Below are 26,965 nucleotides of genomic sequence, written 5' to 3' on the forward strand. Positions count from 1 at the left end.
CCGTGGTAGCACATGCCTGTAATTCCGGCTACTCAGAAGGCTGAGGCGGAAGGATCACCAGAGCCCAGCAGGTTGAGGCTGTGGTGGCTGGGAGCAGCCACTGCACTCCAGTCTGGGTGACAGAGTGAGACTCCAACTCAAAAAAAAAAAAAAAATCTTCTATATCCTTACTGAATTCCTGTGTGTTATTTCTACTTAATTGAAATCTTCCAATATTATTGTGGATTTGTCTGTTTCTCACTGCAGTGCTACCAAGTATTGCTTCACTTATTTTGAAGCTCTGTTTTTAGGCCCATAAATATTTAGAACCATTCTGTCCTCTTGGCAAATGGACTCCTTTATAATTATAAAATGTCTTTATCCCTGGTAATGACCTTTGTTCTGAAATCTACTTTACCAGATGCTTATATAGACAGAGTCCAAACTTTGATTAGTATTAGCATGGTATATCTTTTTCTGTCCCATTACTTTTAACCTATTTGTGTCTTTATATTTAAAACGTGTTTCCTCTAGCAACATATAGCCAGCTTTTACCCAATCTGACAATCTCTGTTTTTTTAATTGAGGTGTTTAGACAATTAACCTTTAGTGTGATTACTGGAATTGTCTCTTATCCTGCTATTTGTTTTCTATTCATCTCAGGTGTTTTTTGTTTTCTTTTCCTCCTCTTCTTCTTTTGGATTTCCTAAAAACTATTTATAAATCCATTATTACTCATCTCCTTTCTTGTCCTACTGGTTATAATTGTTATTTTAACAGTTGCTCTAGGATTACAGCATACATCTTTAACTTATTACAGCTTACCTTCAGGCAATATTATACCATTTCACACACAGTACACAAATGTTACAGTGGTATACTTCCATTCCTCCCCTGCCCTGTCTTTATGCTATTTTTTTGTCGTATACTTCACATGGTTATAAACCCCATACATTTTATTATTTTTATTTAAAAGTTGTCTCTTAAAGAGATTTAAATAGATCAGGCTCAGTGGCTCAGCCTGTAATCCCAGCACTTTGGGAGGCCAAGGCAAGTGAATTGCCTGAGCCCGCGTGTTCGAGACCAGCCCAGGCAATTTGGTGAGACCTCATCTCTACAATAAATCAAAAATTAGCCGGGCGTGGTAGCGCACACCTGTAGTTCTAGCTACTCGAAAGGCTGAGGCAGACGGATCACCGGAGCCCAGCAGGTCGAGGCTGTGGTGGCTGGGAGCGTGCCACTGCACTCCAGTCTGGGTGACAGAGTGAGACTCCAACTCAAAAATAAAAATAAAAAAATTAGCCAGGTGTGGTAACGTGCCCCTAAAGTTCCAGCTACTTGGAAGGCTGAGGAGGAAGAATCGCCCGGGTCCAGCAGATCAACGCTGGGGTAGCTGTGAGTGTGCCACTGCACTCCAGCCTGGGCAACAGAGACTCTGACTAAAAAAAAAAAAAAAAGATTTAAATAATAAGAAAAATTACTATATGTTTACTCATATAATATCATTTGTGGTGCTCTTCATTCCTTTGCGTAGATCTGTATTTCCATATGGTATCGTTTTCCTTCTGTCTGAAGGGCTTCCTTTAATATTTCCTGCAATGCAAGTGCTGATCATGAATTCTTACAGTTTTCACACGTCTGGAAAGTCTTTATTTCATTTTTTTTTCTGAAATAGATCTGTGTTGGGTGTAGAATACAATATTGACAGCTTTTTTTTGACTACTTTAATGATGTTCCTCCATTGTCTTATCTGCAACATCTTTAGTAAAACTTGATAGCAGTACAGTGAGAAACATACAAATCAACAGTGTTCTTCGACTACAATAGAAGCAAAAATGTCTCCCTCGCCTTTACCTTTCTTCCTCTATATGTAACGTGTCTCTTTTTTTTTTTTTGGCTTCTTTGAGGATTGTATCCTTATTACTGATTTTAAGCATTTTGATTATGATGTGCTTTGATATAGTTTTCCTCATATATTTTGCTTGGGGTTTACTGAGCATCTTGGATCTGTAGATTTATCATTGTCATCAAATTTGAAAAATTTTCAGTCATGGTCTCTTCAAATATTTTTTCTGTTCCCTACTCCTCCTTCAGAGAACCTGATTACTACATATTAGACCACTTAGAGTTGTAGTCTTTTTTAAGATCAGCACATATTTTAATTATTGAAATAGAGCAATACTTGACAGAAGAAAGTCCTGGAGTACTTATGTTATTATCATGCTACTTGCATATATTTTAATTCTAAAATTGAGATGGAGTTTGCTTAAACACCTAAGGCCTGAGTTTCCTCTGTGCAGTGGGAAACAAACCTCCAAAGATCAGTGTGAACATGATGAAAGATTAATTTTTACATGAAGAGTTTTCATCTAGTTACAAAAAAAGTACTTAGAAAACAACCGCCATTCTAAAACATGAGGTTGAATTGAGGGTTTTCTATGACTGGAACAAACAAGACATAAATGTATGTCAGAATTGTTGAGCAGAAAAATAATGTACGAATTCTCTTATTAAAATTCAAAAGCTTGACTCTAAAAGAATCTAGAAACCGCACACTAAAAAATACAAATATAGCTAATTTATAAATTAATTCTATACATATACAATCATACAAATAATCTAAACAGAGGTTTTTTTTTGTTTGTTTTTTAAGCCAGAGTCTCACTCTGTCATCCAGACTAAAGTGCAGTGGCACAATCATGGCTCACTGCAGCCTTGACCTCCTGAACTCAGATGATCCTTCCAACTAAGCCTCCCACATAGATGGTACTACATGTATGCACCACCATACCCAGCTAATATTTTGATTTTTTTTTTTTAATTGAAGAGAGGCGGTCTTGCAAAGTTGCCCAGGCTGGTCTCAAATCTCTAGGCTCCGGCAATTCCCTTGCCTTCGCCTCCCAAAGTGCTGGGATTACAGGCATGAGCCACTGTGCTCGGCCCTCATTAAAAAACATTCTGAGGAGAGCACCAAGAACGTCAATCCTGTGCATCTGGGTCTCCTGAATAGACATTTCTCAAAAGAAGATATATGAGCAGCCAACAGATACATGAAAAAATGCTCAACCTCCTAGTCATCAAAGAAATGCAAATCAAAACCACACTGAGATACCACCTAACTCCAGTCAGGATGGCCATCATCAATAACTCAAACAACAGATGCTGGAGAGGATGCGGTGAAAAGTAACACTTCTACACTGTTGGTGGGAGTGTAAACTAGTACAGCCTCTGTGGAAAACAGTGTGGTGATTCCTAAAAGATCTAAAAATCAACCTCCCAAACGACCCCGCAATCCCCCTACTGGGAACACACCTGGAAGAACTCAAATCACTCTATGAAAAAGATATCTGCACGTGCATGTTTATTGCAGCATTATTCACAACAGCAAAAACATGGAACCAACCATGTTGCCCATTGAAAGAGGACTGAATTTTTAAAATGTGGTACATATAAATGATGGAATATTATGCAGCCATAAAAGACAAAATTATGAACTTTGGAGCAACTTAGATGTACTTAGAAGCCATAATACCGAGTGATCTATCACAGAAACAAAGAACCGAGTATTACATGTTCTCACTCATAAGGGACCATGAGCAACTATCGTAATACTTTAAGAAAGGGATTGGCCGTAGTGGGAATCTGGTGGGGGGGGGACACTCATCAACAAGGGTAGCTTCATAATGAACATTTGTATACCTAACCCTGAATTGTATCCCGCGTATTTAAAATAATTTTATTTATTTATTTTTTATTTTTTATTTTTTGAGTTGGAGTCTCACTCTGTCGCCCAGACTGGAGTGCAGTGGCCGCTCCCGGCGCCGCAGCCTCAACCTGCTGGGCTCCGGCGATCCTTCCACCTCAGCCTTCCGAGTAGCCAGAATTACAGGCGCGCGCTACCACACCCGGCTGATTTTTTGATTTATTGTAGAGATGAGGTCTCGCCTACCCAGGCGGGTCTTGAACCCGCTGGCTCAGGCAATCCACTCACTTCAGCCTCCCAAAAGTGCAGGATTACAGATTGAGCCACCGAGCCCAGCCAAAATAATCTTTTTTAAATAGGCTTTGAAATTATTTAAAAATCTTCAGAAAACAGTTTAAGCATTTTCTTAAAACCAACAGCAGCAACAACAACAAAAAACCATTCTGATCAAGGCAAGGCAAGACATAGTGAATTGTACCTGAAAACCCATCACTTTGGGTGTCCTAGGCAAAAGGACTGCCTGAACCCAGGAGTTCAGCCTGGGCAACATAGCGAGACCTCATCTCCACAAAAAAAAATAAAATAAAATAATTAGCTGGTTGTGATGGTGTGCGCCTGTAGTCCCAGCTACTTGATGAGGCAGAAGGATCGTCTGAACCCAGGAGGTCAAGGCTGTGGTGAGCTATGAATATGCCACTATACTCCAGTCTGGGTGACAGAGTGGGACTCAGACTCAAAAAAGAAAATCAATTTTCTGATCAAATAATATTGCAAAGGAAAGATAACCTAGCCTCAAATCTACCATAGAAAAGCAAAGGGAAAAAGACTAATTTTCTGCTTGGTTTCTGCATGCATGTCTACACAAGGCATGTGTTAGTTCCCAGGAAGCTATGCTGTCTGTGCCAAAAATTGAGGTACTGTCCTCAGGTATGGAAATGGTAAGCCGCCAGATTAAATGCCCTCCACACTGGGTCTCCCAAAAGCAGCCACATGATCTTCGCGTAGTGCTTTTCATCTACAAGAAGAAGTGGTAAATTCTTGCAGGGAGCATTATCAGGTCTCCATTCCATGAAGATCCCCCAACTTATCCTCTTTACCTGTCACATCAGAGTACCTACTGCTATCTGGGATGTAATGCATCTCTTCATCCAAGTGCAACATGAAACATCCTAATCTTTTCTCCATTATTAGGTAGCTTAATCTTTGCAAGTGGTTATTATATCCATTCAGTAGTCTTTCTCCTTCAGATGCTTTCTAATTCTGGATCATTCTCCTATTTGTCAGCATCCAGCTTCCAGTAGAGCACCCCGAGCCAGCACAGCAGCTGTAGGCCTAAAGGGCAGCCTGGCTCCAGGAGGTGAGGTCCACACATGTTGTCCCTGGACTCATCCCTGTACCCGGCCACATACCAGGCCCACACCATGGCAAAAGACGTGGGAGGTAGTTCAGACTTGAGGGCCCACATGCTCTCAGATGTTGTAGTTTTTATCTCTAGAAGTTTGATTTGAGTCTTTTTTTTTTTTTTTTTTTGAGTTGGAATCTCACTCTGTCACCCATACTGGAGTGCTGGAGTGCAGTGGCACGCTCCGGCCACTGCAGCCTCCACCTGCTGGGCTCCGGCAATCCTTCCACCTAAGCCTTCCAGGTAACTGGAATTACAGGCGTGCGCCACCACGCCCGGCTAATTTTTTATTTATTGTAGAGATGAGGTCTCGCCAAGTTGCCCAGGTGGGTCTCCAACCCGCGGGCTCAGGCAATCCACTCACCTCGCCTCCCAAAGTGCGGGATTACAGGCTGAGTCACTGAGCCCGGCTTGATTTGAGTCTTTTAAAATATTTTCTATGTCTCCACTTATCTCTTTTAAGCATATAAGATACATTAGTAAAAATTTTTATTTGATATTGTCTGACAATTCTAATAACTTAGTTCTAGGTCAGTTTTGATTGAGACCTCCCCCCATTTTTCTACTTCTTTGCATGCCTGGCAATTTTTGATTAGATGACAGACACTGTAAAGTTTACTATGCTGGGTAATAGTTTTGTTTTCCTACAACTATTATTTTTATTGTGGCAAAAAACACGTAACATTAACTTTACCATCTTAACCATTTTTAAGTGGATTATATTCACAGTGCTGTGTGTCAGAGCTCTAGAACATTTTTATCTTGCAAATCTGAAACTGTATACCCATTAAACACTAATTTCCCAGCCCCCCACCCTCATCAGCCCTTGGAAATTCCATCTAATTTTTGTTTCTGTGATTTGGACTACTTGACATCATACGAGTGGAATCATACACTCTTGTGTGACTAGCTTATTTCACTTAGCATAGTGTCCTTGCGTTCATCTGTGTCATAGCATGTGACAGGATTTCCTTCTTTGAAAAGACTGCATAATCGTCCATTATGTTTATATGCCACATTCTCTTTACCTGCTCACCTGCTGATGAACATTTGGGTTGCTTTCACCTCTTGGCTATTGTGAATAATGATGCAGTGAATGAATACAGATGTGCTAACATCTCTTCGAGATTCTACTTTGAATTTCTTTGACTATATACCCAGAAGTGGGATTGCTGGATCATATGATATTTCTATTTTCAATTTTTTGAAAAACCTCAATGCTGTTTTCTATAGTAGCTGCACTATTTTTCATTCCCACTGACAGCTGCACAAAGGTTCCAGTTTCTCTGCATCCTTGTCAACACTTGTGATTTTCTATTTGTTTAATATTGGTCATCCTAGTGAGCATAAGGTAATATCTCATTATGGTTTTGATTTACACTTCTCTTATGATTACAGATGTTCCTCAACTCACAATAAGTTTACACCCCAATAAACCCATTGTAAATTGAAATTATATTGAAAACACTTTTAACTCTTGATATTTTCAATTATAATTGTTTTATCAGGAAGTAATTCCATAAGTCAAGGAGTGTACTGAATGCATATCACTTTCACATATCATAAAATTTAAAAATTGTTAGTTGAACCATCATAAGTCAGGAACCACCCATAGTGATACTAAGCATTTTTTATAGGTCATTTGTATGTATGCTTTGGAATATTGTCTATTTATGTCCTTTGCCCATTATTAAAATTAGGCTGTGTTTTAAGTTGTTGAATTGTAGAAGTTCCTTGTATATTCTGGATATTATCTTCTTATTGGCTAGATGATTTACTAATAGATTCTCCCATATCCTAAATTGCCTTTTCACCCTGTTGTTTGTTTCTTTTGATGTGCAGTAGTTTTTGTTTGCTTTTGTTTTGTACAGGCAGAGTCTCACTATAGTGCCAGGCTGGTCTCCTGCCTCAGCGGCCTCTCAAAGAGCTGGGATTATAGGGGTGAGCCACTGCACTCTCTATGATATGTAGAAGTTTTTAAGTTTGATGCCCCATTTGTCTATTTGTGTTTTTGTCATCATATTCAAGAACTCATTGCCAAATCTATGTTTGGAAGGTTTTCTCCTATGTTTTCTTCCGTGTGTTTTATAGTTTTAAGTCTTACATTGAGATCTTCAATCCATTTTGAGTTAATTTTTGTATATGGTATAAGATACGGGTTCAACTTCATTCTTTTGCATATGGATATCCAGTTTTCTCAACATCATTTGTTGAAGAGACTGTTTATTCCCCATAGTATAAATCTTGGGACCCTTGTCAAAAATCATTTGGCTATATATACAAGAGTTTATTTATGAACACTCTATTCTGTTCCATTGGTCTATGTATCTGTCTTTATGGCAGGAATATACCATCTTGATGACTGTTGCTGGGTAGCATGTTTTGAAGTTAGGAATTGTTTGGTTTGGCTTTTTTTTTTTTAACTATTTATTGCTTTGACTATTCAGAGTCTCTAAAGATTCCACATAATTTTAGAATTTTTTTTTTCTATTTCTGAAAGAAAAGTCCTGTGATTATTCCTGATCTTTTTCTCGGATACAGGTAAATTTCTTAAGAAGAATCTGATCCTTAGGTCTTGCTTTTAGGTTTTATTAGGTAGGACTAGAGCAGAGTTGAGTTTAGGACTGTGATTCTCAACAGGAGATGATTACGCTCCCCAAAAGACATCTAGTAATGTCTAGAGACATGTCTTACTTTCTCAACAGAGGAGGTATTCCTGGCATCTAGTGTGTTGCAACCAGGGATGCTCCTAACCATCCTACAATACACAGGATAACCCCTTACAACAACGAATTATCAAGTTGAACATTTCAAAAGTGCTGAGGTTGCGAAACGACTCGGTCTGAGGGCTAATTATCCCTCCCTATTGAGGTAAGATGTTTCTGAACACACAATAACCTTTCCATTATTACTTCTTTTTCTTTCCAGTCAAGTACTCTCCCTTCTAATCCTTTCAGATGGTTCTTTCCCAGGTCTCCAGGTTGTTTACACACACACACACATACACACACACAGCACGCGCACACGCTGATCAAACTCTGCTGAATACATGCCAGGGACTTTATATAAAGTATTTCTAATCCTTAAAACAACCTCCAAAAGTGGTAGCTGTTATATCTACTTTACTGATATGCTCTCGAAGGTTAACTAATTTGTCCAATATCACTCAACTAGTAGGTATTACAGTCTTATTGAAACAACTAAAGTCATACTGACACACAAATGAACCATCTGTGTCAAAGTCCATGTTTTTACTGTTCCACATAAGGCTGGGCCCAGGAAGCTTTTCCTCTAAACTTGCCATAAGGGAATCTAATCAATCTGCTTATGGAGTTAGTCTGACTCTACCCAACTTTTGCAATCTTACAATAATTAGTTAATTACAGTATTTTAAAATAAACATTAACTGATTCAGTATTTTTTTATGTGCTTAAATATGATGGGTTTTTCTTCAAGTCAGTTCCTTCAGTTAGTATACATGTCTCAGTACAAATTCACTGGAGATTTTTTTTTTTTTTTGAGTTGGAGTCTCACTCTGTCACCCAGACTGGAGTGCAGTGGCTGCTCCCAGCCACCGCAGCCTCGACCTGCTGGGCTCCAGCGATCCTTCTGCCTCAGCCTTCCAAGTAGTTGCAACTACAGGTATGCGCTACCATGCCCGGCTAATTTTTTATTTATTATAGAGATGAGGTCTTGCCAAGTTGCCCAGGCGGGTCTCGAACCCGCAGGCTCTGGCAATCCACTCACCTCAGTCTCCCAAAGGCGCGGGATTATTGATTTTAATAATAAGGTCATGAAATGCTATAGAGAACGGAAAACACAAAGTGAAAGAAATTGAATTGGGAAGTAAACACAAATTAAGATGAATAGAAAGTTGTATTTGAAATGCCTATGTTTCCCCTGTGGCATTGGTTCTTAAAGGCCTTTTGGGTTTCATCCTTTTTGATAAAGGTTATGGACTCTCCAACCAGAAAAACCACACATAGATCTGAATTTTACACATGATTTCAGGGAGTTTATGGACATACACCCCACAAGCAAGCCCAATCATTGTCCATGAACTTCAGGCTAAAAGTTTTCTAAAAAAAGTTTCCCTGGGAAGAAGACATATCTAAATAATTTCTTAGAGAACATGTTCTTAACGTTCTCAACAGTGTTCTTCAACATTTTCAGTGAAGAATAGTTAATCAGCAAAGCTTGCTGGTATAAAACTGTCTCATGAAAGGCAAACACGTACACATTCAACCGTAATTCAAGTCCACTGATTAATGTATGAACAGAATTCTAGAAAAAGGAAAAAGAGGGAGCAAATACTTCAAACAAGTCTCATAAAAATTTTAATGTAATGTTTAAACTAGGTGGGACTTAAAAAGTAAAGAGGTTTTTAAAGTTCTGGTTTGCATGTAACAGATATTTCCAAACTTTTGACTTAAAAAGCAAACCCTGGCCGGGTGTGGTAGATAGCTAATGTCTATAATCCCAGCACATTGGGAGGCCAAAGCAAGAGGACTGCTTGAGTCCAGGAGTTCAAGACCAGCCTAGGCGACATAGCGAGACCTTGTCTCTACAAAAAAAAAAAATCAAAAAATTAGCCAGGTGTGGTGATACACACCTATAGTCCCAGCAACTTGGGAGGCTGCAGTGGAAGGATCATCTAAGCCCTGGAGGTTGAAGCTATGGTGAACCATAATCGTGCCACTGCACTTCAGCCTAGACAGAGATTCTGACTCAAAAAAAAAAGCAAATCCTAATATGTCACTCATATTTCTGAACATTATTCCCTACAGAAACAACTTCCAAGCAGTGAGTGTTATTTATGAGGATGCATTAATAGACAAAAAAGTAGGTTAAAACATAAAAACCCAAATGGGGTAAAAATTCCCCTCCCTAAAAAAACACCTAAAAAGCCAGCTAATCCAACACTTTCTTTTTACAGATGAGAAAACCAAGGCCACACCCTGTCTACTCAGAAGGCAAGAGAAGTCACCAAGAACAATCAATGGTCTCTACTAGAGTGTAGGAAGTAAACATTGGAAATGCTTGTTCACTTTTAAAACTAAAAAAGAGAACAAAATTAGCTTTATAAATATTTAAGTTGTATATTTTCAGCAGATTCCCAACTTGGTCTCATGACAAGCTCCCATGACACAAACAGTTCAAGAGCTATCCCCAGAGAGGAGTAGACACTCCTCAAAGAAACAGCTGAATAGTGGGGCATCATTCCTTTCTCACTTCCAGCATTTGTGTTACTCTACTTTGTATATGCCTGGTTGAGGGTATTAGATTATATAACCCAGTTGGTTCCCAAACTATCTTCACTAAATAAGCAAGTAGCTTTAAAAAATGCCTGCAGCCGGGCTCGGTGGCTCAGCCTGTAATCCCGCACCTTTGGGAGGCTGAGGTGAGTGGATTGCCTGAGCCCGCGGGTTCGAGACCCGCCTGGGCAGCAAGACCTCATCTCTACAATAAATGAAAAAATCAGCCGGGCGTGGTAGCGCATGCCTGTAGTTCCGGCTACTTGGAAGGCTGAGGCGGAAGGATCACCGAAGCCCAGCAAGTCGAGACTGCGGTGGCCGGGAGCGGCCACAGCACTCCAGTCTGGGCAACAGAGTGAGACTCCAACTCAAAAAAAAAAAAAATGCCTGCAAAGAAATTTGGGGTCTAAAAAGAAATACTAATCATATAATCATTAGAAAAACAGCAGAGCTAACACCTCTAATCCTAGCATGAGTCTTCACTAGTGATATCAGAAAACTAAACAGGGGCAAATGTGACAAGTTGGCAAAAAAGTCAAAATTATCAAGATTATATAAAATACAACTTTACACTCATTGTCATTAGCAATAAACATTATTCTGTGTATATATTGTATCATGAGATATAATGTTAAGGATATTATGAAGTTCTTTCAATTAATAATTATTTTAAACATCATCTTATCCTTTTAAATTTATTTTTTATATATGTAAATATATATATTAAGTGGTATATATAAATTAAAAATATATACCTTGCCAATAGTGTATGCACAACACATTTTACTAATGGAAGTCAAAAACATTATTATTACTATTTTTGAGTCAGGGTCTCACTCTGTTGCCCAGGTTGGAATGCAGTGACACAATCACAGTTCATGGCAGCCTCGAGCTAGCTCCTGGTCTCAGGCAATCTTCCTGCCTTAGCCTCCTGAGTAGCTGGGACTACAGGCACGCACCAACATGCCCGGCTAATTTTTTGATTTTTTTTTCTAGAGAAAGTTCTCACTATGTTGCACAGGCTGGTCTCAAATGCCTGGACCCACACAATCCTCCCACCTCGGCCTCCCAACGTGGTTGGATTACAGACATGAGCTACCAAACCTGGCCAAGTCAAAAAGTTTTAAAGCATAGACAGGGAGTCACTGCTCCAGAGTTTTAGATGGAGAAACAACTCAACCCCCCACCTCTGCAGGAGTAGGTGAAGGATAAGAATTCTTCCACCACTTGCTTCTAGTGGTTTATTTGTCTCGCTAGACTGAGAACTGAGGTAGAAACATTTGAAAGGAAAGAGAAAAAGGGAACCCTAAAACCTTCAATTCTAATAGAAGAACATGGTCAGAAGTGGCAGGTAACTTTTTATAATTTTTAAAGCAATTTGGGCCCAGTCACAGGGAGCTTTAGAGATAAAAACCAGTACCTAGAAGAAAAAAACAGGCAGTCAGGCACTCAGTGGAATATTCGGGAGTTCAAGATGTTTGCATTTGCAGCGTATACCTAACCCCAAGTGCTGTTCCATTCTCCATGGGTTCTCGTGTTACCAGGGTTCTTAGCAATAGGGCCTTTTACAGCACTGACTGTAAGTCAGCAAAGCCGGGGACTTTTTTAAATGGCTAGATAAGGCCACGCCATTAGTAACATTTGTAGCAACGCAAAGAAACATAATAAGGGTAATCAAATATCATGCTTTGGGTGGTAAGCTGATCTAAACTGGGGATCATAAAGGAATGTTATCCCCCTCCTCCACAAGAACACAATTAGCAATTGGTTGATTCATTATGTGAACTGGCACGAGGACACAGCCTTTGTTAGACTCCAGGCATAATACAGCAAAGGCAATTCTGGTTCCTAAGAAAGCCAGAAGGAGTGTTCTTTTTTTAACTATGTAAAATTTTTCCTTGGCACTTGCTTTCCGGGGTTAATGGGTCACAATATGCTGGCTTCCCTAACAGGAGCTACAGAGTAACTCTATTCTATGAGCATACAAATATATTTAAGTGGTTGACTGCTTCACAAAGCTGAGCAAGTCTTAACTTTCTACTTAGGTTTAAGAGCTCAGGTCTCTGCAATAAGGAAATATACTTAACTTTTCAAAAGCTGGCTCTTTTAAGAAAACTCAAGAGTCTTTAATTCTTTGGCACTAAGACCTATGTAAATTGCCAGCAGTATCAGTATCCAAGTTTCCTCAACATGCATCATTCAAGACCTTCTCAGCTTTACATGGGGTGGGAACTGCTCATTTTCTGCTTTACTAAAGAAAAAACCTCCAGGTAAGGCTACTACAGCTTCCAGGCTGTGTAGGGTAAAGATATAGTTTTTCAACCGACCTCAGAAGCCATTAAAAATGCTCAATGTGAAAGGTGACTTGCTTATTTGAACACTGTTTATGAGAACAGTTTTTCTGAAAGCTTGCAGCCCCTTCCCAAGTTCACTCAAGCAGTGAAAGAAGCTTTTAAGCAAGGTCACTACCTCCAAGTACATTTTGGTATTTGGAAAAACAGAAGAGCAAAAATTATGAGAATTTATTTCAATTTAAATATTTTCTTCAGACTCCAGATGCTTGGATATGATCTTATCGCATCTCTAGCATTGGAGACACCCTCTATTACCATTCGTCCTTTTTATCTATGGACTCACTCCAGAAAAAAAGAGTTTTGCTTACACTTAATTAAACCATAGATTGGAAGAGTTATTTCCATGAGACCAAAAGCAATAGGCTTCAAAGTAATAATACACAGACATTCCAAATGGTACAGAATGAATATGTTCAGTCACTTCAGCTTTTTTTTTTTTTTAATAATTGGAGTCTCATTGTCGCCCAGGCTGGAGTGCAGTGGCACACTCGCAGCCACTGGAGCCTCAACCTGTAGGGCTCAGCCGATCCTTCTGCCTCAACCTGCTAATTTTTTGATTTATTGCAGAGACGAGGTCTTGCCAAGTTGCCCAGGTTGGTCTCAAACCCTGGGATCAGACAGTCCTCTTGCCTCAGCCTCCCAAGGTGGTTTTACAGACGTGAGCCACTGCACCCAGCCCAGCGTTTTCCTAACAATTTATATTTATTTCTGAAAGGAAAATTAAAGTTTAATTAAAATAAAGTTTAATTTTTGTTACCCAATGCTGAATAAAACCAAAACAGCCCTTTCTTTTCTAACAAGAAGTGCTTGCGAAAGAAATAGTTTTCAAAACAGAAAAATGAAGAGAGAATTAAGAATTAGGTGGCTGGGTGTAGTGGCTCAGCTTGTAATCCCAGCAATTTGGGAGTCCGAGATGAGAGGATTGCCTGAGCCTGGAGGTTCGAGACCATCCTGGACAACTTGGTGAGACTTCGTCTCCATAGTAAATCACACACACAAAAGTAGCTGGGCGTGGTGGCATGCGTCTGTATTTCCAGCTACTTGGAAGGCTGAGGCAGAAGGATTGCCTGAGCCCAGCAGATCAAGGCTGCAGTGCCCCATGAGCGTGCCCCTGCACTCCAGCCTGGGCGACAAGAATGAGACTCCAACTCAAAAGAAAAAGAATTACATGGCCCTCACACCAAGGTTACTACTTGCATTGATTATACAAAGCCACCTAGAACCACAAAGCAAGATTGCACTTATAAAAGAAATACTGTGACGAGGCTGATCTCAGTTTAACAATCATGAAAAAGTAATACCAGAATCTGAGGCTACTGACATAAGGGAAAATTTTACATACCTGCTTCAGCTGGTCTTGTCACTTGAGATTTGGAAGTCCAGAAAAACAATTCAGAAGATTTAAAATTCAGTCTCCTTAAGTTGTGTCTATCCTCAGATAATCCTCTGCCGAAATCAGTGTTTGACCAAAGAAAGTAAGTTACTCCTCACTGAAGTGTTCTGCCTATAGCTACAGATTTTAATCTCAAAAGAACCTGGTCTCAGTAGAAAGGCCAACCTGCAACATGGGTGTGGTTTGAAACCATAAAAAAATCAAGAGGAAAAAATGTAGATGTCATCATCATTTCTATTTGATTACATCTGGGACACTTAAAACATATTGTGATATTCACTCTACCCCTTAGATACCATCAAGCAGGTTTTCTTTCTTTGGAAGGGAACTCTCCTATGAGGTTCCATATTACTTGTATAAACATTCCTTTGCCACCTTAACTTTAAAATGGCAATGTTGAGCTGGATGCAGTGGCATACACCTGTAATCCCAGCTATTCCAGAGGCTGAGGCAGGAGGACTGCTTGAGCCCAGGAGTTTAAGGCTACAGTACACTATGATCACGCCTATAAATAGCCACTATACTCGAGCTTGGGCAACACAGGGAGAGCCTATCTCTTAAGAAAAAGGAAATGACAAGTGAAAAATTTTTGCCGTGTAAGAAATCATTAAACCATACATCATGATCCCTGGAAAGAATTAGAAAACTGCAAAAATAAAAAACTCTACATCCCACTGAATTTCTATTATATTCACTGGACTAATTTCAAGCAAATATGCAAAACTGCCTTTGAATAGTAACTGGAAAAGTTATATAGAGCTACATATAGTGTTAAAGCTAGAAAATGCCTCAAAGGTTATAGTCCAATACTTCTTCACAGTGAAGGAAAAACAAGTTCACGTATAAAATGTGTAATCCATTTTCACTTACTGGCTAATTCCCTGAAGAGGAAGTCTGATACACCTTTTATGATGACTCCATAAAGGTAAAGAATGAATGTTATAAAACTGCTTCATAAAGTGAAAGAAAAAGCTAAAGGGTTTTATCTTGCAAGTCAGTTTAAAAAAGAAAAAAAAAGTACACACAGTACTGTATCATTCCATTTACATGAAATTATAGAAATTGCAGCCTACCATTGATGACTCATGCCTGTAATTCCAGCATTTTGGGAGGCCATGGGGGGAAAATTCCTTGAGTCCAGGAGTTCAAGATCAGTTTGGGCAACATAGTGAGACCCCTATCTCTACAAAAATATCAAAAAATTAGTCAGGCATGGTGGCACACATCTGTAGTTCCAGCTACTGAGGAGGCTGAGGCAGGAGGATCACCTGAGTCCGGGAGGTCCAGGCTATAGTGAGTCGTGATTGTGCCACTGCACTCCAGCCTGGGCTAACAGAGTGAGACCTGGACAACAGAGTGAGACCTGAACTCAAAAAAAAATTTTTTTTACATAAAAAGGCAGGACACAGTGGCCCACGCCTGTAATCCCAACACTTAGGGAGGCTGAGGCAGGAGGACTGTTTAAACCCAGGAATTTGAGACCAGTCTAGGCAACATAGTGAGACCTTGTCTCTACAAAAAAATCAAATAATTAGCCAGGTGGGGTGGTGCTTGCGTGTTGCCCCAGCTACTCAGGAGGTTGAGGTGGAAGGATTGCCTGAGCCCAGCAGGTCAAGGCAGTGGCATGCGCGCGATCATACCACTGTGCCGGGGTGACAGAGACCCTGACAAATAAATAAATAGAAAGAAAAAAATTTTTTAAATTCTGGAAATGTAGAAATTGCAAACCAATCTGTGATGACAGCAGATCAATGGTTGTCTGCAACAATGGTAAAAGGAGGGATGGAATGCAAAGGGATATGATAAAACTTTAGGAGGTAACGAAAATGTTCTGTATCTTGAGTGTGGTGATGATGCTGTGAATGTACATGACTATAAAAACATAGCTAACTGTCTGCTCTAAATCAGTGCAGTCTATCATACCTAAATTACGCCTTATGAATGCTAAAAACACACACTCATATTTAAATATTGAAAGGACACCTGGATTGAAGAAAGCTTATTCTTGCTCTAATATGGAAACAAGCTGGTAGAACTAGGAACACTGGAAGAAATATCAGGAGGCAAATTCTGCACAAATGTAAGGAGACAGTCTGTCCAAGTGATCCAGAGCCAACCAGGCTACCTCTGAACACTGAGCTTCTCTTCACTGGGCTTGCCTCTACAAAGGCTCAAAGTCCACTTTGGAGGTGCAGAGGCTGTTGTCTTCAAGGATTCCCACATAGAAAGGTGGATGAGGTGACCATCTCCTTTCAATGTTTCTCACATTGAAAATTCCAGGCCAGGCACAGAGGTTCACGCCTATAATTCCAGCACTTTGGGAGGCTGAGGTGAGAGGATTTCCTGAGCCCATGGGTTTGAGACCAGCCTGGGTAACTTGGTGAGACCTCATCTCTACAATAAAGCAAAAAATTAGTCGGGCACGGTGGCGCGTGCCTGTAGTTCCAGCTACTTGGAAGGCTGAGGCAGAAGGATCACCTAAACCCAGTAGGTTGAGGCTGCGGTGGCGATGAGTGTGCCACTGCACTCAAGCCTGGGTGACAGAGTGAGACTCCAACTCAAAAAAAAAAAAAGAGAGAGAGAAAAGAAAACTCCATTGTTTCAAGGAGGTCATTTATGGCTGATGGTAGCCCTGTGACTGCTGTGTGGAGATCTGCTAACCTCCTGACATAAATTTGCCATGTTTGATTTTCCCCAGGACTTCGCTTTGCAAGAAAAAGTAATTACCTTACCCTATGTGTCCTTTTAAAAAAATTGATCCTAGCCAGGCTCAGCGGTTCAGCCTGTAATCCCGCACCTTTGGGAGGCTGAGGTGAGTGGATTGCCTGAGCCCGCGGGTTCCAGACCCGCCTGGGCAGGCGAGACCTCATCTCTACAATAAATCAAAAAATTAGCCAGGCATGGTAGCGCATGCCTGTAATTCAGGCTACTCAGAAGGCTGAGGCAGAAGGATTGCCGGAGCCCAGCAGGTCGAGGCTGTGGTAGCCGGGAGGGGCCACTGCACTCCAGTCTGGGCGAGACTCCAACTAAAAAAAAAAAAAAAAAAAAATTGATCCTGTGTGGCTGTTTTCTGATTTTTGAATAGTAATATAAGTAATATAGAGAATAAAAAATATTTGGAAAATAAGACTTTTAAAAAAATATTTTTCTTACAGACAGGGTCTCAGTTACCAAGGTTGGAGTACAGTGACATGATCATAGTTCACTACAACCTTGAACTCCTGTGCTCAAGCAATCCTCCCACCTCATTCTCCCAAGTAGTTGGGAGAAAATAAGAAAATGTAAATTCTTTTTAAGCACATCATCAGAAGCAACCAGTGCCAATATGTTAAAAATTTCCAGTCTTCTCTGTATATGTATACTTTCTTTAAACACAATTGCTATTTGCTAGATATAGTTGTACTTAACATTATAAGAAATTTCCCATATTAAGCATCTTTTGAAAACCTGCCTTTTGTGTTTCATAATAGTCCATGTTATGACTACACCATGATTTTTTTAAGCATTCATGTTGATAACTAGGTGGTTTCTGATGTTTTACTCTTGGAAATAACACTTGGACAAACATCCTTGAACACAAAGAGTGGATGGAAATGAGACACATTATATAACTCTGAATCCAATTTCTCTAAGGTTTCAATCCACTCCATTTTGTTACAAGCAATTTCAATTTCCACTCTGTTGGGAAATGTTATGGTAAACAGTTTTTTGGGATTGTTTGTTTGTTTTTGAGACAGGTCTCACTATGTTGCCCAGGCTAGTCTCGAACTCCTGGGCTCAAGCAATCCTCCTGCCTCTGCAGCCTCCCAAGTGCTGGGATTACAGGTGTGAGTCACCACACCTGGCCTGGTAAACAGCTTAAATGTTCAGTACAAGGGCACTTTTGCTGATCATGTTTTTCTTCACTATCAATTATGAGTCTCAACCAAAATTCCAGAGAAAATATACTAATTTGATCTCAATAAAAATGATGAAGAAAAATCAGTGTGCAATGAAATGGATTTAATCAAAAGAAGACATACGAGCAGCCAACAGATACATGAAAAAATGCTCAGCCTCACTAGTCATCAAAGAAATGCAAATTAAGCCGGGCTCAGTGGCTCAGCCTGTAATCCCGCGCCTTTGGGAGGTTGAGGTGAGTGGATTGCCTGAGCCCGCGGGTTCGAGACCCGCCTGGGCAGCAAGACCTCATCTCTACAATAAATCAAAAAATCAGCCGGGCGTGGTAGTGCGCGCCTGTAATTCCGGCTACTTGGAAGGCTGAGGCGAAAGGATCGCCGGAGCCCAGCAGGTCGAGGCTGCAGCCACTGCACTCCAGTCTGGGCGACAGAGTGAGACTCCAACTCAAAAAAAAAAAAGAAATGCAAATTAAAACCACACTGAGAGGCTGGGCTCAGTGGCTCAGCCTGTAATCCCAGCACTTTGGGAGGCCGAGGCAAGTGGACTGCCTGAGCCCATGGGTTTGAGACCAGCCTGGGCACTTGGCAAGACCTCATCTCTACAAAAAAAAAAAAAAACACACTGAGATACCACCTAATTCCAGTCAGGATGGCCATCATCAGTAACTCAAAAAACAACAGATGCTGGAGAGGGTGCAGCGAAAAGGGAACACTTCTACATGGTTGGTGGGAGTGTAAACTAGTACAGCCTCTGTGGCCAGTGTGGTGATTCCTAAAAGATCTAAAAATTGGCCTTCCATATGACCCCGCAATCCCCCTAACTGAGAATATACCTGGAGTAACTCAAATCACTTGATGAAAAAGATACCTGCACACATATGTTTATTGCATCATTATTCACAATAGCAAAAGCATGGAGCCAACTGTGCTATTCATTGAAAGAGGACTGGATTTTAAAAATGTGGTACATATACACGATGGAATATTATGCAGCCATAAAGAAGGACAAAATTATGAACTTCGCAGCAACTTGGATGGACTTAGAGGCTATAATACTGAGTGATCTATCACAGAAACAAAGAACTAAGTGTCACATGTTCTCACTCATAAGCGGACCTTGAACAATTATCATAATACTATAAGAAAACGATTGGCAGTAGTGGGAAACTGCCGGATGGGGGGGCACACCTCAACAAGGGCACCTGCATAATGAACATGTACCCCACATCTTTAAAATAAAAAATTTAAAATTTCAAAAAGAAAAAAAACAATGGTTTTAAACAACAAAACTATGTAGAAAGTCATGCAGGGATAAGTTGCTGATGCATAATGCCATTTTAACAGCCTGTGAATATTTGCGGCAGAAGTATTTTGGGCCATTGTAAGTACTTAGTAGATACTGGAAAATAATAACCTGAGTCAAAGTTGCCTATGTAATTCAAGCTTTGATAAAGCAAGAACATTTAAGAAAGAATTTACTGTTCTGTGTTTAAATGCATTTTCAGGCAGAAGTCACATTTTAAAAATTTCTGTAAACTCACATACACTTACTTGGAGATTTGTTTCTAAGAAGTATTGCCACAATATCTGTAAGAATATTTTTCTGCATGTTAAAAAGAGTCTATTTCTCTTAGCCGGGCGTGGTACTGCGCGTCTGTAGTTCCAGCGACTTGGAAGGCTGAGGCGGAAGGATCGTCGGAGCCCAGCAGGTCGAGGCTGCGGTGGCCAGGAGTGGCCACTGCACTTCAGTCTGGGCGACAGAGTGAGACTCCAACTCAAAAAAAAAAAAAAAAAAAAAAAGCCTATTTCTCAAACTTCTAACAACATCCAACTAGATAGAAGTATGAGGATTTCTGGGATGTCAGTAATAATTCTGGTTTCTTGATATGGGTGCTGATTTTATGTATGAGTGCTGATTTTATGGGAGTAGCAGTTTGTGAAAATTCAACAAGCTATACACTTATAATTTGTGTCTTTCTCTACATGTATATTATGTCAATTAAAGTTTCAAAAATGGGGTAAAAAAAGTCCACTCCTTTGCCTCCATTGTTCTACTAGGATAAACTAACATGAATCAACATGTTCAGTAAAAGATGAATTGGAGGTGGGTGTGGTGGCTCATGTCCATAATCCTAGCACTTTGGGAGGCTAAGGTGGGAGGACTGTTTGAGTCTAGGAGTTCAAGACCAGTCTGAACAACATGGTGAGACCTCATATTTAGAAAAAAAATTTTTTTCAGAAAATTAGCTGGGCATGGTGGTGTGTGCCTATAGTTCCAGCTACTGGAGAGGCTGAGGTCAAAGGATTGCCTGAGCCCAGGAGGTTAAGGCTGCAGTGAATCATGATCTTATCACCACACTCCTACCAGGGTGATGGAGACCCTGACTCAAAAAAAAAAAAAAGATGAATTGAAAACTTCACCACATGGCTCAGCCTGTAATCCCAGCACTTTGGGAGGTCGAGGTGAGTGGATTGCCTGAGCCCGCGGGTTGCCTGGGCAACTTGATGAGACTTCATCTCTACAATAAGTCAAAAATTAGCCGGGCATGGTAGCGCACGCCTGTAGGTCCAGCTAATTGGAAGGCTGACACGGGAGGATCGCCAGAGCCCAAAAGGTTGAGGCTGTGGTGGCCAGGAGCAGCCACTGCACTCCAGTCTGAGTGAGAGTGAGACTCCAACTCAAAAAAAAAAAAAAAAACCTCACCTCTAACAATTTCACTTTTACTTGCCTACTACTATACATTCTTAGCAATGTTCTTTTTTTAAGTACATTCTAAGGAAACAATAATTATACTTATAGAAATAATTGATTAGTTAAATTTAGCATCTCAAATCAGTAAGCAGTTACTGAGTACCTACTTTATCCAAGATGCTGCCAGGGCTTCTTTAATGCTGTACAGATTTATAGAGGAGGATATCAAAGAGGAGAACTCAAAAACAGCCTTTGAAACACTGCAGATGGGCCAGGTGCAGTGGCTCAAGCCTGTAATCCCAGCACTTTGGGAAGCCAAGGTGAAAGGATTGCACTTTGGGAAGTCAGGGGTTCGAGACCAGCCTGGGCAACTTGGTGAGACCTTGTCTCTACAAAATATCAAAAAATTAGCCGCGCATGGTAGCGCACGCCTATAGTTCTGACTACTTGGAAGGCTGAGGCAGAAGGATCACCTGAGCTGAGCAGGTCGACGATGGGGAAGCCATGAGTGTGCCACTGTACTCCAGCCTGGGCGACAGAGTGAGACTCTGACTAAATAAATAAAAATCAGAAAGGAAAAAAAAAAAGCTATAGATGACTTGAATTCTTATCATTTTAATTCAGCTACTGGGATGAGTAGATGCCATACTTTTAGCATCTTGAAAAATGTTTCCTAGAATAAGTAGGTGTCAGAATTTGTTATAAGTATGTATCATCACAGATAAATGGGTAGATACACAGAAGGACAAACCGAGCAGCTGGAAGTGTATGAACAAAGCTAGAAAGCAGGGAGCACGTGGCCGGCAATGAGGAACTACAAGCTCATGTGCTGGCTGAAGGACTGTGCCTATCTCATAGAATAGCAATTTATTTCTGAATCTGAGTTACCAGAGACGTAGACACAACATGAATTATCCTCTTTTCCTTCACACAGATATAAGTGTAGCAGCTTGGCTTGACAGTACAAAATCCCCAAAACATCCTTTTCAAAACTACTCGTCTTAGAATCTGGTCCTGAAATATATTCAGTTTAGAAACATCTCTAGTTAAGTGGCACTTTTTCATGTGCATGAGCATTAATGCTTAGAGCCCTGCTGGTAGTGAGAACCACTGCTATCTTGTTTGTCAACAAAGGCAGACAATATATCTGTGGTAGACAGGATAATATCCCCCAGAGATGGCTGCACCCTAATCCCCTGAACCTGTGAATATGGTACTTTGCATGCCAGAAGAGATTTTGCAGATGTTGCTTCAGGGTACAGGCCTCGAGATGGGGCAGATAATCCTGAGTCATCTAGGGAGGTCCAATCTAATCACATAAGACTTTAAAAAGCAGAAAACTTTTCTGCTGGGTCAGAGGGATAAAAGAGGAGGAGGAGGGATTCAAAGTGTGGGAGGGGCCTGACCCACTTGTCACTGGCTTTGAAGATGGAGGAAAGAAGCCACGAGCCAAGGAATGCAGGTGGCCTCTAGAAGCTGGGAATGGCCTTCAGTTTGCATCTAGCAAGAAAACAGGGATCTCAGGCCTGCCACTGCAAGGAACTGAATTCTGCAAACAACCCACATGAAAGAAAAAGATCCTTCCCTCCGGCCTCCAGAAAGGAACACAGTCTGTTAAATGTTGATTTTAGCCTGGTGAGACCTGTGTCAAACTTCTGAGCTACAAAACTTTAAGATAATAAATTTGTATTGTTTAAGTCGCTAAATTTGTGGTGATTTGTATGGAAACAACAAAAAATTGATATAGGCTCAGACAGTTTTATTCAGATTAGAATGTTCGTATCACCTTGGCCCTGGATTGCCCATAATAGAGAACAGCTATCATTTGGGAAATGCAGAGGGGGAGGCAAGATTTTGTTTGGGGGGGGAAAATCAATGTTGGTTTTACAGTTCTCCTTCAATAAATTTCCCCTCCATTAACATATATAAACATATTGGAAGTTATTCAAATATTTAGGTTAGCAGTTTAAAAAGAAAAACACTACAAAAATACAAATATTCAAGAATCTACCAATAACGATGAGCAGAGATGCCTTTGCCCTTACTCCTCCTGATAGACTGCAGCCCAGAGATTACTAAACTAGGCATGAAGTGCTGCCTAGCAGTTAGGTACAGCGGCTCCCATTAGCAGTCATAAGATCAACCTGTGGAGTTTATTGTAAATGCAGATTCCTGGGTCACAGCCCAAAGAGTCTCGTTCACAAATTTTACACGGGGCCCAGGAATCTGAATGGGATCTAAATTAAGGACTTCTGAATTCCGTCTCTAATGAATGGCAAATACTGCCGAAGCAGTCCCCAGTTCTCCCACCAATTCCCTGAGACTTCTGCTATTCTGACCAAGGGCCAAAACGCAGTTCTCATCAGGAGTTGGCCCAGGAGCTAGCCCATCCAGAAGACTAGATGATGAGGGCATAGCTTTGACATGAAGGACTTGGATTTGAGTCTGCTCCTTCCTCTTCCAGGCAGGGTACTTTGGGCAAGTCAGTTAAGTTATCTGTGCCTCGGTTTTCTCATCTGTATAAAAGGAATGAAAGACCTACCCGGTCCACAGGGTTATGACAGATTTAGCACAGTTCTTGGAACACAGTAGCTATTGAGTTACTATGATTACCAATACCACCATAATTTCATTTTCAAATGAAATCAGGCAGCTTAAATCCCATAGAATTTTTCATTCCTATAACAGTAAGTGGAAAAACTAAATATTTAATAGAGACAAGCTTCTATTTTGGACTACATGAAATGTGTCCAAGAGGTTGTATTGCAGAGAAAGGGAACCATCCATATCTCTTTAAAGCTATATATACCCAAAGAGGCAAAATTTTATTCCACACCTCTAAAAAGGGTTGCAGTCAAGTGCAGTTGCTCACGCCTGTAATCCCAGCACTTTGGGAGGTGGAGACAAGAGGACTGCCTGAGTCCAGGGGTTCAAGACCAGCTTGGGCAACTTGGTGAAATCTCATCTCTATTAATAAATTGTGAAAATTAGCCGGGCGTGGTGGTGCGAGCTTATAGTTCCAGTGACCTTGGAAGGCTGAGGTGGAAGGATCGCCTAAGCCCAGCAGGCTGAGGTTGTGGTAGCCGGGATCATGCCACTGTACTCCAGCCTGGGTGATAAAGTTAGACTCTGACTCAAAAAAAAAATGAAAAGGTTTGCTGAAGCAAAAATATGTTTTTCCCAATCACAAACACTTAGGAGATGCATTCCCCTTGTTTCACCTTAGAATATGAAATGCCGGCTATACAGATTATTGAGACAAGTCCTTACCATCACCAGCTATGTTAGTGGTTAATCAAGCGGGGTCCATTCAGAATTGAAGACTGTCCAAAGTACAACTGAATGACCTACTCAGGGTTACAAAACAGTTTAGATAATCTCAACTGCCAGGTAAACATGAAGGACATAAATAATCATACCACTAAACAATATACACAACTCAATAATATGAAAATATGGTGAATCATAAAACATGAAAATGAATAGACACAAAAAGCAAACAGCACTGCAGTTGGATCCATGCTAGTGACGGTTGACACTTATCACAATCAAATGGCCTGTTGTTGAAGTTACAACTAGAAAAACAAATCAGAGACTAAAAATGTAATTAATAATATATAAAAATAAATAATTAGCCCAACATGGTGGCTCACACCTATAATCCCAGCACTTTGGGAGGCAGAGTCAAGAGGATTGCCTGAGTCAGGAGTTTGAGACCAGCCTGGGCAACTTGGGGAGACCTTGTCGCTACAGTAAATCAAAAAATTAGCTGGGCATGGTGGTGCTCACCTGTGGTTCCAGTTACTTGGAAGACTGAGGCAGAAGGATCACCTGAGCCTAGCAGGTTGAGGCTGCAGTGGCCATGAACGTGCTACTGCACTCCAGCCCGGGAGACAGAATGAGACTCCTACTCAAAAACTAAACAAACAAACAAACAAACAAATACTTGATTGTAAAGAATGATGTTGTCAGGGCTGGGCACAGTGGTTCATGCTTGTAATCCCAGCACTTTGAGAGGCCAAGGCAGGACTGCTTGAGTCTAGGAGTTTGAGACCAGCCTAGGCAACACAACAAGACCTCGTCTCTAAAAAAATAAAAAAAAATAAAAAAAGGCAAAAAAAGTAGCCAGGTGTGGTAGCACACACCTGTAGCCCCAGTTACTTGAGAGGCTGAGGTGAAGCAGTCAAGACTGTTGTGAGCCATGATCGAGCCATGATCAAGCCACTGCACTCCAGCCTGGGTGACAGCAGGAGATGCGGACTCAAAGAAAAAAATGAGGTCACCAGAAATACAACACCTATTTAATTTTTTTTGTATGTCTTTTAGTGTTCATTCTCTCCTGAGTTCTTTCCTTCATCATTCTTTTTTCTCTCCTTTATCCTTTATAGAAAAGGTAGGAAGCATTAACAGATGAGGAAAGGAGCATTTGAAGAAACTTTGCATGTTTGTTACCTGCTGGCTTTTCTTGGACTCGGTCCTCTAGATTACTGGGCAGGACAGTCTGTTGGGGGAAACTCATTCTTTGTGTTTCCATGAGGGTCTTTTGCCAAAGCAGCATTCTGGCCTCCTCCTCTACACTTTCTCATTCTCCCCAAAGAAGGGAAACTGATCTATACCATTGGGGACAGGATGAGTGTCCTGGAGCCACTGAGCCTCATTCCTCTACTACAGTGGTTCCCAAACTTAAACTGCCTCAGAATCACAAGGAGGGCTTGTTACAACACAGACTTCCATCTCTCAGAGTCTGATTTAGACTGTCTGGAATGGAGACCAAAAATCTGCAATTGGAGAACATCATCCAAAGTGAACTAACTCAGGTACAGAAAACCAAACTGCCGGGCTCGGTGGCTCAACCTGTAATCCCGCGCCTTTGGGAGGCTGAGGTGAGTGGATTGCCTGAGCCCGCGGGTTCAGACCCCCCTGGGCAGCGAGACCTCATCTCTACAATAAATCAAAAAATCAGCCGGGCATGGTAGCGCATGCCTGTAATTCCAGCTACTTGGAAGGCTGAGGCAGAAGGATCGCCGGAGCTCAGCAGGCGAGGCTGCAGTGGCCGGGAGCGGCCACTGCACTCCAGTCTGGGTGACCGAGTGAGACTCCAACTCAAAAAAAAAAGAAAGAAAGAAAACCAAACACCACATGTTCTGATAAGTGGGTGCTAAACCAAGGCTCTACAAAGATATTGAGAATGGTATAATAGACAGTGGAGGCTCAGAAGGTGGGGGAAGGGGTGGAGGGACGAAAAATCACCAGTTGGGTACAATGTGCACAGATGGGGTGGAGGGTACATTTAAAACCCAGACCAAAAACTATCTGTACCCCCTAAAGCTATTGAAATTAATAATAAAACTCTGCATTTCTAGCAAGTTTCAACGTAATGCTTGTCTGTGGACCACACTTTGAAAACCACTCTCTACTGAACGGGTCTGAAGTGATAAATATCACTGTCTTAACGAGGTTTGCCCCCTCCCCCTTCACCCCTGCTTGTCCTCAGGACACAAGCTCTCCTCTCCTTCCATTCGGTAAAAAGCCCAGAGGCAACTGTTCAACAGGTAAGCCTGAGATGGGGTGAGGAGAAGTTCATCTTCCGGGAAGAAGAATATTAGGAAGACCATTTGGCCCCATGCCCAGGCTGCAATCCAGGTCCAGCTGCACCAGGAAAAAGGCTGATCTTTTGAACCCTTTGTCAATTTCTCAGTTGGTTCCGAGAATAAAGAGAAGAGTATGAGTTATCAGCCTCCACCCAAGAGCATCTAGCATGACAATAATTGTGAATGATAATGAGTTTATGACTAGGAATTCTAAAGTCTATGGGCTCATTCTGAAAGCAGAGTGGCCCTGTCTTACCTAAGCCGTAATACTGAAGCTAGATGACATCAGATGTGTATACTGAATAATGTTCCGGTTCTGAAGATCATGCTGTTATTAACAAAGTGATGTAAATGGAGAGAAGAAATGGGGCCTTCAAGAAACTCAGCCTGTGGATTGCCTGAGCCCGCGGGTTCGAGACCCGCCTGGGCAACTTGGCGAGACCTCATCTCTACAATAAATCAAAACGAGCCAGGCATGGTAGTGCGTACCTATAGTTCCAGCTACTTGGAAGGCTGAGGCGGAAGGATCACCAGAGCCCAGCAGGTCGAGGCTGCGGTGGCCAGGAACGGCCACTGCACTCCAGGCTGGGTGACAGAGGAGACTCCAACTCAAGAAAAAAAAAAAAAGAAACTCAGCCTGAATTTCTCTAAGTCAACCATCAGCAGCTATACAGACCAGGCTGGCTGCCTCTACAGC

The 26,965-nt window shown here is 41.1% G+C and overlaps 1 protein-coding gene across 1 annotated transcript in view; it reads right to left on the reverse strand.

Moving 5' to 3' along the window:
• The window catches only part of PLS1 (plastin 1), a 94,080-nt gene extending 79,861 nt beyond the window's left edge, over positions 1-14,219 (reverse strand). The window contains exon 1 of the mRNA XM_008067300.2: positions 14,036-14,219. The gene's annotated coding sequence lies outside the window, so the exon portion shown is untranslated. The remainder of the gene's footprint in view (positions 1-14,035) is intronic.
• Positions 14,220-26,965: the final 12,746 nt, after the last annotated feature.

This window comes from Carlito syrichta, unplaced genomic scaffold, assembly GCF_000164805.1.
Source record: "Carlito syrichta isolate Samal-C Ts95f unplaced genomic scaffold, Tarsius_syrichta-2.0.1 Scaffold309473, whole genome shotgun sequence".
NCBI lineage: Eukaryota > Metazoa > Chordata > Mammalia > Primates > Tarsiidae > Carlito > Carlito syrichta.